The following is a 17,369-nucleotide window of genomic DNA, read 5'->3' as shown; positions in this document are numbered from 1 at the left end:
TCCTAGAGGTAGCATGTATAATGCGAAGAGCAGAGGCCCTAAGACTGAGCCCTGTGGTACACCGTACTGGACTTGCGATTTGCGTGACACCTCATTGTTTATTGCTACAAATTGAAAACGGTCGGATAAATAAGATTTAAACCATTTCAAAGCTATTCCCTTAATGCCGACATAATTTTCGAGTCTATGTAGGAGTGTGCTGTGGTCAATGGTATCGAATGCAGCACTAAGGTCTAGCAGCACCAATAACGAGATACAACCTCGGTCAGACGCCAATAGCAGATCATTTGTAACTCTGATCAAAGCAGTCTCTGTACTGTGACATGCTCTAAATCCAGACTGGAATTCTTCATTGATGTCATTCCTTTGGAGGAAGGAGCATAATTGAGTTGAAACTACTTTTTCCAGAACTTTAGATATGAAAGGTAGATTCGATATAGGCCTGTAGTTCCTTAGTTCTCTAGGGTCGAGTTGGGGTTTTTTGACAAGGGGCCTTATAACAGCCACCTTATATGCTTTAGGCACATGTCCTAATGTCAGAGATGAGTTAATAATACCAAGAAGAGGATCTATAATTTCTGGGAGCATCTCTTTCAGTAGATTTGTAGGTATAGGGTCTAGTATGCATGTTGTTGATTTAGATGATCTAATAATTTTAGACAGCTCATCTTGATCTACGGTATAAAATAATTGCATTTTCTCCTTAAGGGCGCTGTAGTTAGTTTGTTCAGCGGGTTTCACTTCTGATTGCATTGTTATAATTTTTTCTCTAATATCTTGGATTTTATATGTGAAGTAGTTCATAAATTCATCACTGCTATGCTGATATACAGGATCAGAAGTCACTGACGATTTATTTTTTGTTAATTTAGCCACCGTGTTAAATAAAAACCTAGGGTTGTGCTGGTTTTCTTCTATTAGTGATGAAAAGTAGGCGGATCTAGAAGTTATTAGGGCTTTCCTGTATTTTCGAATACTATCCTTCCATGCTGTACGAAATACCTCTAATTTAGTTTTCTTAAAGTTGCGCTCCATTTTTCGGGCCGCTTTCTTTAGAGCCTGAGTGTGTTCATTATACCACGGTGTGGGGCTGCCATTTTTAATCTTCTTTAAACGTAGTGGAGCAACTTTGTCTAGCGTTACCGAGAAGGTGGAATTAAAATTTTCAGTGGTAATGTCAAGATCTTCAACGTTATTTCTCATGATTTGAGACAATTCGGGCAGATTATCGAGAAACGCATCTTTGGTAGTTGAAGTTATTGTTCTACCATATTTGTAACAATGAGTTTTATTTGCAGCCGTAGGCCAGTGAAGCAAACATAATACCAGATAATGATCCGAAATGTCTTCACTCTGCTGAAGGATTTTAACGTCGTCCACATTTATACCGTAAGACAGTATTAAATCTAAAGTATGATTACGAAGGTGAGTGGGTCCTGACACATGTTGACTAATGCCCATGGAGTTAAGAGTGTCTTTGAAAGCCATTCCTAAGGCATCTGTAACGTTATCTACGTGGATGTTAAAGTCACCAACGACAAGGAGTCTATCTGCGGCCAGTACTAGTTCTGATAAGAACCCACCAAATTCTTTAATAAAATCTGTGTGGTGCCCTGGAGGCCTATATACAATAGCTAGAATCAATTTAAAAAGTGTTTTATCTTTAGTATTAGGTGTTGAAACATGAAGAACCATGACTTCAAAAGAATTATATTTAGAGTTCGACTTCTGGGAAATGCTAAGAGAGTTATTGTAAAGTGCTGCGACACCTCCCCCTCTGCCTTTTAGACGAGGCTCGTGTTTATAATAATAATCTTGGGGGACAGATTCATTTAAAGCAATATAATCATCTGGTTTTAGCCATGTTTCTGTCAAACAGAGCATGTCTATTTTATGATCTGTTATCATATCGTTAACAAAAAGTGCTTTATTAGAGAGAGATCTAATATTTAGCAATCCGAGTCGTAACAGTTGATTATCTGTATTTTGTTCATGTTTAGTTTGTTTAACGTTTATTAAATTACTTTCAAGAGGTTTACGCATTATTTTATGTTTGCTAATCCGGGGGACAGACACAGTCTCTATTTTGTGATGTTTGGGAGAACGGATTACTACATGTTGTACATTTTGTGTATTCTGCGACGTGAGACGGCAAGCAGACAGTTGGTTAAGCCATACTGTCTGCTCCCTGACCTGGGCCCCAGCGAGTCAAGTTTTAGCATTAGCATTAAGACTTTTTGCCATATTTCTAGACAGGATGGAAGTCCCAGCCCAGGAGGGATGGAGACCATCTCGTTTCAACAGGTCAGGTCTGCCCTCAAAACTCTTCCAGTTATTTATAAAAACTATATCATTCTGCAGGCACCACTCAGACAACCAGCCATTTAGTGATGATAATCTGCTATAAATCTCATCACCACGATAAGCATTGAGGGGGCCAGAGAATATTACAGTGTCTGACATCATGCTTGCGAGCTCACACACCTCTTTAATGTTATCTTTTGTGATCTCCGATTGACGGAGTCGAACATCATTTGTGCCGACGTGAATGACAATCTTACTGAATTTACGATTAGCCTTAGCCAGCACATTTAAATTTGACTTGATGTCAGGCGCTCTGGCTCCCGGTAAACATTGGACTATGGTGGCTGGTGCCTCTATGTTAACGTTCCGAACAATAGAATCACCGATAACTAGGGCACTTTCAGCAGGTTTCTCAGTCGGTGCGTCACTGAGCGGGGCAAACCTGTTCGAGACTGTAATCGGAACGGTCGAGTGATGTTTTGTCCTGCGACTACGCCGTCTCACAGTCACGAAGTTTCCCAGCTGCGGGGGATTTTCAACCGGAACCGAGCTGTGTGCGCTAATGTTGCTCGCATCCAAAGTGTTTTCTATCGTCGTTAAACTCTTACTATCCTCAGATAAAGATTGGATGCGAGACTCTAATTCTAAGATCTTCTCTGTCAGCCTAACTATTTCCCTGCATTTATCGCATATAAAGCCCTCGCAGCTGACAGAGAAGGCTAAGCTAAACATATGACATGAGGTGCAAGTAACAATAATAGGAATAGAAGCCATAACTCACCGGATTTGAAGTGCAATTCCAACTTACCAAGGTTGCTCGATGGATCGTAGTATACTCGCTTAAAAAGAGAAACAGTTAGCACACAAGACAAACCAGAGGCAAGATGATATTCCACAGTGTGAACAGAAAGCAAGCTAACACGCTATTGCTATGCTAACGGCGTTAAGTTAACTATCACTTTTGGTTTAGACTCTTCCAAGTAAATAACAGGAACAGGGTTATTGAGATATCAGGATAAGTTAGCAACGACAATAATAATTAACGAAAATAAAATACACTAATATTAGAGCGAAGTGATAAGAGCACTGATACAAACAAGCTGCCGGCAACACTAATACACACAAAGGCTAAAGTTTGTAACTTCTGTACACCTAATGGCTGGAATACACTACAAGACTTTTAAAATCTGAACAGATTTTTTTAAACTAAATCATACACTTGCAGACTTTTTGAAAGTTTCAGATAGAAACACACTAACTGATCAAATCTGCAGACTGGCACAGACTTTCTGCAACAAGTCCAGACTGAAAATATGTGCAAAATCTGAGCAAAAGTCTTGTAGTGTATTTTAGCTTTGAGAGAATTTCAACACTATTAACGCTCTTCAAACAGTTAGTCCCGCCCTCGGAATAACATTTACATTTAGTAATTTAGCAGACTCTTTTATCCAAAGCGACTTACAGAGAGTTCAGGGAGCAATACGCGATATGTCATACAGGAGCAATAATACAATAGGTGCTAATACAAAGTTACTAGTTTCAACAAAAGCTAGACCACTACCTGTTGAGAGAAAGAGAGAGGGTTAGTTTTTTCTTTTCTTTTCATTTGTCTGTCAAGTATTCACAGAAGAGATGGGTTTTAAGTAGTTTTTTGAATGTTGTGAGAGATGTGGTTGACCGGACTGAGTTAGGAAGAATGTTCCACCAGGAAGGAGTTGTGAAGGAGAATGAGCGGGAAAGCGATTTACTGCCCTTATGAGAAGGCAATACAAGACGCCGCTGGTCTGCTGTTCTTGTTGGGGTGTAGGAGGGTGTGAAAGTATGCCAGTGCAGATCCAGTGATAGTCCTATAGGCAAGCATTAATGATTTGAATCTGATACAGGCTTCAACCAGCAGCCAGTGGAGAGAGATGAAAAGGGGTGTCACATGAGCCCTTTTGGGCTGTTGGAAGACGAGCCGTGCTGCTGCGTTCTGAACCAGCTGGAGTGGTTTGATAGCCTTTGCAGAAGACCAACAAGGAGAGCATTGCAGTAGTCCAACCTTGAGATTACCAGGGCCCGGACAAGGAGTTGTCCCGCATGCTCAGTGAGATAGGGTCTAACCTTTCTAATGTTGAATAAGGCATATCGGCATTACCGCGTTGTCCTTGCAATGTGATCATTGAAGGACAGCTGTTCATCGAATATGACTCAGAGGTTCCTGGCTGTTTTGGAAAGAGTGATTGTGGTATTGCCAAGTTGGATGGTGAGATCGTGTTGCACCGTGGACTGTGCCGGAAACACGAGTAGTTCTGTCTTGGCAGGGTTCAACTGGAGGTGATGCTCTTTCATCCAAGCTGAGATGTTTTCTAGGCAGGCTGTAATGCGAGCTGCTACAGTGGTATCGTCTGGGTGAAACGAGATGTAGATCTGGGTGTCATCAGCATAACAGTGATACAGTGATACAGTGATACCGTGTGCCCGTATGATGGGTCCCAAGGATGTCATGTAGATGGAAAAAAGCAGCGGTCCAAGCACCGATCCCTGAGGGACCCCAGTGATCATGTGGTGACCAGTGGACAGCGAGCCCCTCCATGACAACCTGAAGGATCTGCCGGAGAGGTAGGATTTGAACCAGCGGAGAGGAGTGCCTGAGATTCCTAGAGATGACAGGGTTGCTAGCAGTATCTGGTGATTGACAGTGTCAAATGCTGCAGAAAGGTCTAGCAGAATCAGGACCGATGATTTAGATTCCGCCTTGGCTAGCCGTTGGTTGTGTCAGATGTCAGTAGTAGTGTCATTCAGCATTGCGCAGACCAGTTGGCATGTACATAAAAGTACCGTGAGAGCAACACGAAGCGGCCTTTTTTTTAAACGCTCGTGCAGTACTTTGATGTCATAACTCGTATGAATGTATGAATTTTTGAAGGGTAGTATCGTCCCAAATGGAATACTAAACGGTTTTATACTAACCGGACGTATATCGGTTTCCCAGACGAGCGCAAATTACATCAATCGCACGGCACAATGCGTGTGAATGAAAATCAACTTGAACATTTAATGTAGTTTTCATCTGTTTTGCCCAGCAATACTTTAGTCCAGTGGTTCTCAAACTGGGGGCCGTGGCCTCCTGGAGGACCCCAAGATGGTTCCAGGGGGGCCACAGATTTTGTGGCATTTTAGAAATATAAATATTTATCATACATTTTGTGCAATCAAACATCAGAAAAACAACGCCACCAACCATAAGAATTGATGTTTTAGCATTGTTTAACTGAATATTTTCTTGGTTTAATTAAAATTTTAAGTTTAAGATTATAAGCCTTTATTTGGGGGGCCGCAAAGCAATGCACTCTACACAAAGGGGGCCTTACAACAAAAAAGTTTGAGAACCACTGCTTTAGTAATCATCAGATTGAAGCGAATTATGACTCTGCAGGAGAGTTTTGCTTGAGCAGCGTCTGATAAGCCCGCCTCTGTTCCACTACGTAAGCGAAACTGCGACCAGTTGAGAGCGTGAAGTGTCCACAGTTCCACACTTCATCTTTTCGGTGGAAAGAGTGCATCATCCGCTAAAATTTGGTTTGATAATTAGAAGCAAAGATACATCTTTTGTGGTTAATAATATACTTCTTTTATTGAAATTCAATATTCATAAATGTAATTTTTTTAAAGTCCCCCCAAGTTAATTGTTTTTCAAGAGTTTTCTTTAATTGTTTAAAATAGGTGGACAGTACAGAAGCTGAATATTTATATCCTTTGTTGAACTTCATTTCTTTCTTTCCTTCTTTTTTATTCATTTTGTTTGTTTGTTTATTGTATATTAGGGCTGTGCAATTAATTGAAAATTAATCATAATCGGCAATTTTGGCCTTCAACAATTACAAAAACAAAATAATTGAGGTAAAACGATTATTGCGATTATTGTGCCGCATTCCATTTTGCAAGGATCCTTTCTTTTCTTGTGGTATAAAACCACAGCGCACAGTTTTCATTTATAGTGGTCAACTGTGCTATTTTCCTTACATTTATTTTTCAGTTGAATTCACATATTAAAAGCCAAGCTTTTAAATGTTTCTATTGTTTCAAACGTTAAGGAGTAATCATGTTAAATAATCGGGATCTCAATATTGGCCAAAATAATCGTGATTATGATTTTTGTCATAATCGAGCAGCTATATTGTATATGGGAATTGATGGTGTACAATTCACTACATGAATGTTGTTATTGTCTTTTTGTTGTTAATCATAAATCATAATAAAGAATAAAAAAAAGAGTGCATCATCCAGGTACTTAAAGTGCATTTCTTTTTTGAGAAATTTCAATGTGAACGTAGTACTCACATTATTTATACTACAAAATGGCGTAGAATAGAGCATTCCCTATTTGGGACACACCTATAGACTTTGGAGTGATGGCACAGGAAATCCTAAAATGCTAACTCGATTCCGGGCTTTGCATACAAAATTACGCATCTCCTCAACTCCCTATTGGAGGGATGTGCTAAAACAAACAGAGCAAAGATTTGATAACATCTCACAACAACACAGTTTTAACGACCAATTATTGTAAGTATTTTCTCTTTACCACAAAAACAATATAGTAACGTTTTGTTTACTTTTTAGATTTGAGGCAGGCAAGAAACGACTATTTTTTGTTCTGACAAATGCAAACATTAAAGTCGGCATGAAATTAAAAATGATAATTCTAATTGTTTTACACAGTGGTGAAGTATTTATTATAAATTATTTATCAGTGCACATCATTTTAAAAAAAAAATAGATTTGCGCTTGTAATCGCATGAGAAATTGCGGAAGGGCAGGTCTGCAATGACTGATAGACTGCAAACTGCTGTTCAGATCTTTCACATTGTAACGATAAAATCAGTTGTTGGTGGGTGAAATCAACTACATTTTTTTTCTCATTTCAGAAGTCATTTCACTTGGGTATATGTCACGATACGGAATAAAAGATAATCACTACTTCCGTTTCATGCCGACTAGAATACATTTCACAGATTACATTTTTACCTTCACTTCCTACAGACAGATGCTGTCGTTGATAAATCTGCATTTCCCTGACTCTTGACTTCAGTCATAGTTGTCAGAGCTGTAAGTGTGTGTTTTTGTGATTTGTGGATGAGGTGATAAGTGATTTGGCTGGAGGGTCCGAGAACAGCGAGTCAAAAGTACATCTGCTGTGTCTGTGCCAATGGCTAAAGAACTGAGGAAAGACTCTTATTTTACTGCATTCCTGCATTTGAATGAATGGAAATTATGTCAATAAAACAGCAAAAAAGATCAATAAAACTTTATTATTTTATTGGTGTTTCCAATAGGCCTAGTTGGTTTAATTTTTCTAGACATATTCTTTGTTGCTATGCATGTAACATATAGACTGTTTGTTGAAATCATCTTGATTTCCTTAGCAACATTTTATATTTTTTAATGTATAATATGTATTGATTTATATTAGATTCTTAATTAATGTATTTATATTTGACGATACGGCCACAAGGGGTTTTGATTTTTAGGCCATTTATGTTAGATGTAATTATAGGGCTTTAAAGGTCCAGTGTATGAAATATTTAAATTTATAATTATGAAATGCGCTCTGTAGGGCCAATTCCATGTAAGGGGACCTGCTGTGTATGTAGATAGAAAAGCTTATTCTAAGTTAAAAACAGACATAGTTATGTATATTATATTGCATTTATAGATCCTCCAAAAAATTACACACTGGATCTTTAAATAAGTTATCAAATATTGTCACATTCATATGAGCTTCAGCATGTAAAATATAATTTACTTACACAAGTCTTCATTTGAATAAACTGTGCAGATCTGTCATTTGCGGGTCAAAAAGACCCCGAAGACCGCTTTAAGCCCCAATGCAATGCCTTGGAACGCGTAGCATTATTTGATGTGTTGACGTTATTTCAACTGCAAAATGCAGAGAGCGCAAGACATATCGAGTGACCCCGCCCTCTTTTAAAATAACCAATAGCGTTTCATTTACGCCACACAGACAGCCTGGCAAAGCTGCATTTAACAGCGTAATTGCCACAGACAGTGGTGTGAAAGTCTATCGTAAAGAATAGGAAGATCAGTGATACCAGTGATGTGTCATTTGAAGCAGCTTGTTATTTACGTTGGTGAGTGATACTGGCGTTTGTCTTCTCCTTTACTCATCAACACTGAAAAAAATGAAATGTTCAACTTAATTAACCTTTTTATGTCAACATGTTCCACATAACTGGATTACGTTGAATTTAAATAACATTATCTATTTCAGTATACTTACTTTCATCAAGTTAATGCAATGTTGTTAAGTTGAATTATAGATTAAGAGTCTTGTTTTTGTTTTACAGTATATCATTAACTTGTTGAAATTCAATTATGCTAACATTTATACCAAATATAAAAATCTAAATTTTATCGATTAGGTTATTTTTAAGCACTCAAAAACATTTTGTAATTTGATTAATTTTTAACATTAATCAGACATAACTTCATTTGTCTTCGATAAGAAGATATTGAGTTAAGAGAACTCAACAAAAGTGGCTGATTTGAGGCGACGCTTCGGCAGCTCTCATAGTGGAGCGGGCGGGACTCTTCGTTTTGTAAACCGGATTTGATTGGAGGAGAACTTTGACGAGAGGCTGAAGTGTAGCGTGATGTCATGGAATTTCTAGATTTTTTGAGCGCACGTGCCAGACTGTCAGTTTTGAACGCTTATATCTTTTAAATGGGAAATTTGTCAGCGCGTAGGAGCATATCAGTTAATTGACGTCCTTATGGCTAACTTATTTTTAATAAAAGGAAAACAACCTTCATTTTGATTTCACTGGGGCTTTAAGGGTAATGTTTTTATAGGAATAATTTTGATTGCTAGGTGTAATGCAGTGAATCCTCTAAGAACTAATGGGTGTTTGTTTGGACATGGCTGTCAATTCTGGTAGATCCACATTGGTAAAACAGGCTGTGCGTGTTAAATTCTTGCGATCTTGTTAAAATCTTGCGATGCACAAAAGATGAAGCCAGAACATCACTGCATGCAGGGGTTATTACCACGATTAGGAGTTTATGCGAGAGCAAATGAGTCACAAAACTTCTGAAGTGCTGTTTGTTGTATAATGGGGTTTCAGACCTTTTAAACACAAGTGAATATCTGGCGCTTTAGTTCTTGATGTCATTGAGAAGTTATTACTGTATCTAAAGTTTGGAGACTCTAAAGTTTGTCATATGGGCTTTGTGAGTTTGAATCAAGCATGCAAAATTCACAAATCCAATTAATGGTGAAAATGTATGACAGGAATGACTAACATAACAGTAAAACTAATATTAATACCAAAATAAATGTAACATTTAGACTAACTAGACACTGCTAAATATATCCTGAATAATTCCATTATAAGTACATTTGTCAGTTCGTCTAGTTTGACTAATTGTTACACTAAAGTGAAGCGTCAACGTAATTCACTCCCATTTTCTCGCCAAAACTTGAAACCTTATTTTTCCTAAGCAAACCATTACAGGGAGTTGTTTGTGTATAGTAAAACTTGGAGCAAGTCAATGGAAGTCAGATAAAAAACGGCACACTGTAATACTAATAGTTCTGCTGTGAGCTATAAAGAATGACAGATGGAGTGCAGCTTGCTGGTTACATGGGAGTCTTGCTGTCCGAACATTACACTAGAGGCAGTTGTGAAATCACATGATGATAAAAAGCCCAAATTCACAGTAAACGTGATCTCTTGATACTCCCATGTCAAGAACCGTTCTCCCTGATTTGATAGCCAAGCAACGCTCCTGATGGACATTGGGTGGGAGCCAATGTTTACTGAAGCCCAGTAGTGATTCACAACGATCCAAATTAACAAGAAAAGAGCTGCAGACATGGAATTGTGTGAAGGCACCACAGTCGCTCTGATAGTATAGCACAGCATGTGGTTACATGTGTTATTTGGAATCTTCTGTTCAGAAATATTAAAGCAGAGCAGACATAAAGTTCAACTTCATGGCTCTTAACTCATTATTTAACGAGTCATACCTGGAATTCCTCACAGTGCATGTCAAGAACTGATTGAACCTTTTTGTATTTGTATTGTAAACAGTTTGAATGACTTGAAATTAACATTTTGAAAAAAATAATTCCAGTCGGATTGGCCAGCTATTTATGAACTTTGTTTTAAATAAGAATCTTCAATTGCTCGAATGTTACAAAAACATATTTTTTTTCATTTTATATTTTTCATTTAGCATTTCATATCTTTCAGAAGTAAAACTACAGCTCTTCCATTAAACAAGTACTAAATGTTTCTATATGTTTTCTGGCTTTGAATATATTATCATGAGCTGGATGTCTCAAATAATATTTTTTTTAATTCTTCCTTGTCAAACATGATATGTGAAGGCTGAGAGAGCATTTCACGTGTTGTGTTTTGTTTTGTTTATGGGTTGTATTTTAGAGCAGCAGTGGAACTCAGGCTTGCAGCTGTAACATTGTTTTTTATACGTTTAGCTTTATATTAGTCCCAGGATAATCTGGAAACATGACCTGTTTCAGTCTATAAAATATATTTTTCAGTGTGGGCTACATAATAGACAGATATTTGTTTGCTTTGTGTCTTTATTAAATTATTTCCGGAATAATTTGTTAAATATTCATTTAAGCTATTCATTCAATGCAAATTGAATCGATTATATATTGTAAATGATGTGTTTATTGTAATATGTGTCTTGACACAGGAGGCTGGGTTTCATGAGAGATTTTGGAGAGATGTCTGGAGTCACAGTAACCTTTGCCTTACATACTGAAAGCATTAAGCCATGATTTTCTGTAAAGCTGCTTTGAAACAAAATGTATTGCAAAATACAAAATTGGAATACAGATCAAATTGACTTGAAATGTGCCTCCACTGCCATAATGATCTCATTCCTTTTGATGACTTTTGGAGAAGTATCAGCTTTGCCTAGCTTTCTTTCACCTTAAATCACTCCATCCGAGTTCCTTTGAACCCACAATTTCTCCTAAAATTACAAACTTTTTCACAAATAGAGACAAAGAAATGACTTCTTAAAATATAATGCCAAGTTTTGTCAATTTTGCCACCCGTCATGTTCTTGTTTTAATCTCAACAAGTTCCATTTTTATGGAGGTTCAAGAAAGTGTGCTGGGTCACAGCTATTATGGGTTTAAACTGCAGCCTCAGATCTCAGTTCTTTCTTAAAATGACAGAGTAAAACATACTCTTTTTTTCTACTCGTATCCTAAAAGATATTTTGTCTTTGTATAAAATGTTCCAAAGCTGTGCATCCATTCACCCATGAACACAAATGCATGTATGACCATAGCTAGCTTCTGCAAAAACAAAACACCTGGTGACAGCTGATAAATGTGCGTATCTTCAGGGTGATTTCTGTACATCTGATTGATAAGACGGTCCCACCCAGGAAATATATCTTTCATGTGAGACAGAAAGTTTTGACAAAGTTTTGCTTTGATGTGCAAAACTAGTCACAGCCTGCTATGTTTATAATGCTTGGGGATTTGTATGTTTCTAGAAACAAAGACGCATAACAAATAAAATGATATGTGCGGACCTATTTATTGACTATGACACCACAAAGTGCTTTTGCTTCTATGTTAATATTAATTTAATAGCGCAAGGATAACTGACAGCGTAGTAATCACCGTTTTATAATGCGTCCTTGTTGACGTATCCAAGTTAATCCGTTGTAGGGTTTTTGAGCTGAAACGCATCCAAGTTGCACTGATGTCATTGAGCAGGAAATGACACGCTGTTTCTGAACAATCCCAACACAATCTTTGTGGTGTAAACACACATGCATCATGCTAAATTCTCCTTGGCTGCATTTTGGTGACTGTTTGGCTGCAAACTGTTCTTATATGTAATTCCATGAAACGTCTAAGTATCCTTGAGAATTTGCCAGAAATCAAGAGAAGATTTGCTTTGTACGGAAGAAAACATGAACATTGCCTCCACAAATGAAACAGCAGGGAACATTGCGCTTTGCTAACAAGCTAATGCTGCCAAAAAGGGTCAATTTTAATAAATTGGTGTAAATATGCAAGTCCTGGATGTCTGACTTGATTCTGAACTCTCTGGCTATAGCGCTTCAGTGTTTGAATAGGAGAACAGATGTTGCTTTTCTGTGTTCAAAAGCTCATCAGTGTTTATGTAAGAGAAAAGTCTTTATTTGTTATTTGTCTTTCAATTATATGCCCTATCAAGGGTGGAACTGAACTCCTTTGTTAATAAAATAGAAATATTAAAAGATCAGTGTGTAAGGAAATCTTTTGAAGTTTCTGAATGGTGTGGCAGGTTTGAAAAGGGGTTTGATGTTCACACAATGAAATACTGTCTCTCTGTCTTTATATCTCTAACTCTCGCTTTCTTTCTTTCTTATTTTCAATTAAATCTTGTTTTTGTGTGTCTTTGTTTTCCAGCAGTAGGATTGTCCTGCGGTGGTATAAGCATTATTGTCCCCTACTGTGAAACTGGCTTTTTCCATCAAGACAAAAATGCATTTCCCTCTCCCTCAAAAGAAGAAGAGAACAGTCCACATGTGAGGCAAAAACATTGTAATTCTCTTGCCCCTTTGTCAATAAGCTGTCTGTCTGAATACTGTGTCAAGGCTTCTATGACTTTTCATTTTTAAGGTGAACTAAGTTCATTCAAGAAGATTTTGGTGGCACTCCACCATACACTAAACTTACTGACTGGAACTATACTAAACCCCACTTAAGTCCACAGTGAGTCACCATCTGAAACCATGCCTAGATGGTGAGTCATGCAGGGTCAAGACAAAAATATTTGCCTTGCCCACAGTGTTGCATAACACCCCTGAAATAAGGCAGGTTTAGGTAGAATTGAGAGATTCAGGGGCTTGTAACGCAATATAACTGCCCCTACAGAACTGCTTGAATTGATAAGGTGAAACAGGCACGCAGTCCTACCACGCATAAAAAGCAGTATATGAATAAGAATGACATTATGTAGCCTATCTGAAGAAAAACATTATTTATGGTCCTTTCAAATAGTGAGGAATACTGCAAGCCAAGCTAAAAAGTCGGATTTCAACATGTTAAACACAGGACTGAATAAATAAATATCAATAAATGTTTAATGTCACTTTAAAGTTTGTCATGATGGGTTACTCAATATCTTTATCTTGTCCCTTGAGGGTAAAAAGGCAGTATTTCAACATTTATTTCAATGAAATAAAAGTTAATTTGCTATTTAGAAACAAGATTGATGGAACACCATGTGTTCAGAAGCTTAAAAGCTTAGAGCGTGTTTCAAGAGTGTTATGCTCTTTTAACTGAAGCCATTGCATTGTGGTTACAGTATCTTTTGGACTGCTGACACACAGTTGGACTGATTGATCTGGATGAGTGTCAAGTTGGATTCTTGTAGCTCATAATATAAAGTTTCTGGTACTTGCGCTGAGTTGTTGTCTTGAGGAAAAAGAGCATCTGTTTCAAATGAGATCAGATCATCAAGTCAATGAGATGCATAGGATGGCTTACATGGTTTGTGTGTTTCTGTTACAGGTAACCCTGCAGTGTGGGGACAAATGTAGTAATACCAGTTATTTTTTACCTTGTTGGGGACATTTTTTGTCCCCATGAGAATCAAACTAAATATTAGTCATCTTAGTGTCACAATATTGCTGTTATATATTATGTCTATTTCACATTAAATTTGATAGGTTGTCAGCAAACATTGGTTTTGTTCAGGTATCTCCATACAAATATTTTTTATTATTATGGTTTATTATGGTTATCTTTGTTTGTAAAGAGTGCTGTTATGACCTGTTATGAAAATAACACTTCCATACCATTACATTACTGGCAAAATCCACACAGTGAAGCCAAATGAATTCCTGTGTAAATTGCACATGAAACCATTTTTATGTAAATTACTGCACTGAATTGAATAAAAAGTTATGCAAGATTGGTTTCACGAACAATTTTTACAGAATGAGGTCCAATGTAAGTATTCGGATAACTCATGTACACAATAGCTAGGTTTGTAAGGTTTGATTTCACATTTTTGCACATAGCACTGGTGCTACAGAGGTTTAAAGTTTTGTAGTACAGGCCAAACAGTTGTAGCACAAGTATAAAAAGTGCAAGTGCAGCTCATCACATGAATAGGCAGGTAACTGATAAATTACATTAATGTTAGATGGATAAATTAGGGCCATACAATTTTTTTAAATAATTTTTTTTAATTTTTTCTAAGTTCTATATTTTTCTTTTTTTTACTATACAATAGTGGTATATTTGTTCACATTACGTACTGTAGTATACTACAGTACTTACTATAGTAAACTGCAGCACAGTTCCTAGATACTACAGTGTTTTTGAACCTTAGTGTATACTACAGTGTTTTCTACAGTTTATCAATTTACTACAAGTGCGCTACAATTTTCTATAGCAAACACTATATTAGCTAGTAGCTAATCCCCCTTGTAGCATGGCCTTGTAAACTAACGGTACTGTTTAGCGTGTTGACAAAATGTTTATATGCTCTCCTACTTGTAAGTCGCTTTGGATAAAAGCGTCTGCCAAATGAATAAATGTAAATGTAAATGTAGTACACTACAGTATTTTTTCATCTGAGTGTTCAAGTTAACGGGACTTTTATTTTGACGGGTCGTCGGAAAGACGCGCGAGTTTAATCTGTGTTTGAAGATCGCTTTAATCAAACAGAAAAATGCTCATGAAATAAACTCTCAGAGCAACTCCTGAGATGAAGAGCATGTGTTTATATCCTCATACAATGCAGATGCATGAAAATCATGTATATGTCGCATTGTACAGCCCTGTATACACATTTTTATTAGTAAACTGTATATATATATGACTTGTCACCTTCCATTTTTTAATAACTGGATAGCAAAACATCTTTCTCCACTTATGGCCATTCAAATGTAACCATGTTCAGAATAGTCCCTATTTGCAAACAGTTGTGATTGACTCACAAAAATCTGTAACCATATGAGTTTCATAGGGGCCCAGCGGTAGCCAAGCAACTGCCATTAAGATAAATCATAGACCTACTGAACTCCTTAATGTGCTTGCACCCTCAGGACCAATGGTCATACAGTTGGCTTGTCTCTTCAAAATAGTAACTAGTCTCTTTACTGTTCCACCACTGTTGACTGTTTCATTGACCTTGTTCTTCTGTGTGTCTTCATTTCTTCACCCCTGAGATCAGCAGGTTACAGGATGCCAAGTGTAACATTCCTGCAACAACTGTTAATGTGTCTAGTAAGGGTGTAAATTACCGCAATGTCTGTGTTGTCAATGCCCGATTATTTTATTGGACATAACATTGTTTTCCTGTGGATAATAAACTCAACTCAGATATATTTATACTCCAGACAGGTTAACTGTAGTGATGATTAATGTTGTCTCATGTAGATGGATGGAGGAGAGCTCTGAGAGGTTATAACAGCAACATCTTTTCATAAATCATTTTAGAGACACCATCGCCTCCCGGAGTTTGAGAGTACAGAAGAAACATGTTTGAAACGCAAAAACAAAACACATTTCTTACATTTAGTAAAACCCAACTTATCACTCTAATGAAGACCTTATGCGTTTTATAACAACGTTCTTTAACAAGCATGAAATTTCAGTGATATGATTTGTGAGGACTTTGTTGTTTGTTGATGAGTTGCCATAACTCATACATTTTGCCATAACTCTTTCATTAGTGCTGGATTGCACCAGAAAGTTTACTTCAGTTAAATAATAAATGCTTTGGTGGATCTTAGATCGCACTTCATATTTCTTTTTTTATGGTCCTTGCATGAAGGAAACTGAATAAATGTATGTGTCACTCTTTGAAATATACGAATGAGAAATTTCACTTTTAAGTTATGTGCTTGATGGGAATTGATTTCAAGTTTCCGACAGCCACCAAATAATTTAACGCCACACAAAAATAATTGCCAATAAAAGTAAAATCATAAGCCATTATTATTTAAAAAAAATCATTTGGAGATCATCTTTCTTGTCTTAGTAAGATATTCTGGTCATAAATCTTTTGGTCAGCTTGTTTTTTCTTTACTTTCTTATGCATGGCATCATCAAAGCCTCATCAAACGTCTTGGTTTGAACTTGTTGAGGCTACTCATGTTAGTAAGTGACATGTCTTGTCTGTCTTTCACAGTGTGTGATGTCTTAGCTTGTTCAAGCTCTGGTGCATGTGCTTTTCTTTGACTCAATGTTTCCATTTTCCAAAGGGTGTGAGAGCCGAAGTTAAAAATGGTATCATCAGGAAACAAGATATCCGATAGGATAGCAGCAAACCCTAAATGCGTGAGAGACACAAAGTAAAAAAAATATTTAGTATTTGTTCAAAATCAGTTCAATAGGAGATTTTTAAATGTGAAATCCATCCATCTGGACAGTGCATGATCAAACGTGGCAAGTAACACAGCAAATAAATGAGGCAAATATTGATAAATATTTATAAAATGGACTGTGGCATTGTGGAGGAGAACTCTAGATCTCTTCCAAAAATCTATTTATAACAGCTGACTTTTCCATAGCAAATTACCAGGGCAGCTGTGTAGTCACTTTGTTTTGTTAATCTTGTCATACATATTGTCTTAATTGACATTAGTTGACATAAGAAAACTAACTTTTGACATCTTGCAATATTGACTGTAAAAACATTGCTCCAACCGATGTGGATCCTTATCATATGCTCTCACACAGAACGATAAGGTTACTCACGCAACCCTGGTTCCCTGAGATAACGGGAATGAGCATTGTGTTTAGCAAAATACTATGGGAAAACTCCTGTTTTATCCGATACTGAAGCCTATTGGTTAACGTCTGTGAAAATCACAGACCAATGTCATTTGGGCCTGCCATTTTGGGTGGCAGCACTCGCTTATATAAGTCCGGGCCAAACGCCATTCAGTACCATATTCGACTGAAGTGCGATGTAAAGACTCGCTGCGTGGCACTGTAGCACGGCCTGCTACGCAATGCTTGTTCCCGGTATCTCAGGGAACTGGGGTTACGTGAGTAACCT

This window comes from Triplophysa rosa, linkage group LG22, assembly GCF_024868665.1.
Source record: "Triplophysa rosa linkage group LG22, Trosa_1v2, whole genome shotgun sequence".
Taxonomy (NCBI): Eukaryota; Metazoa; Chordata; class Actinopteri; order Cypriniformes; family Nemacheilidae; genus Triplophysa; species Triplophysa rosa.
Note: the sequence above shows the minus strand (reverse complement) of the source record.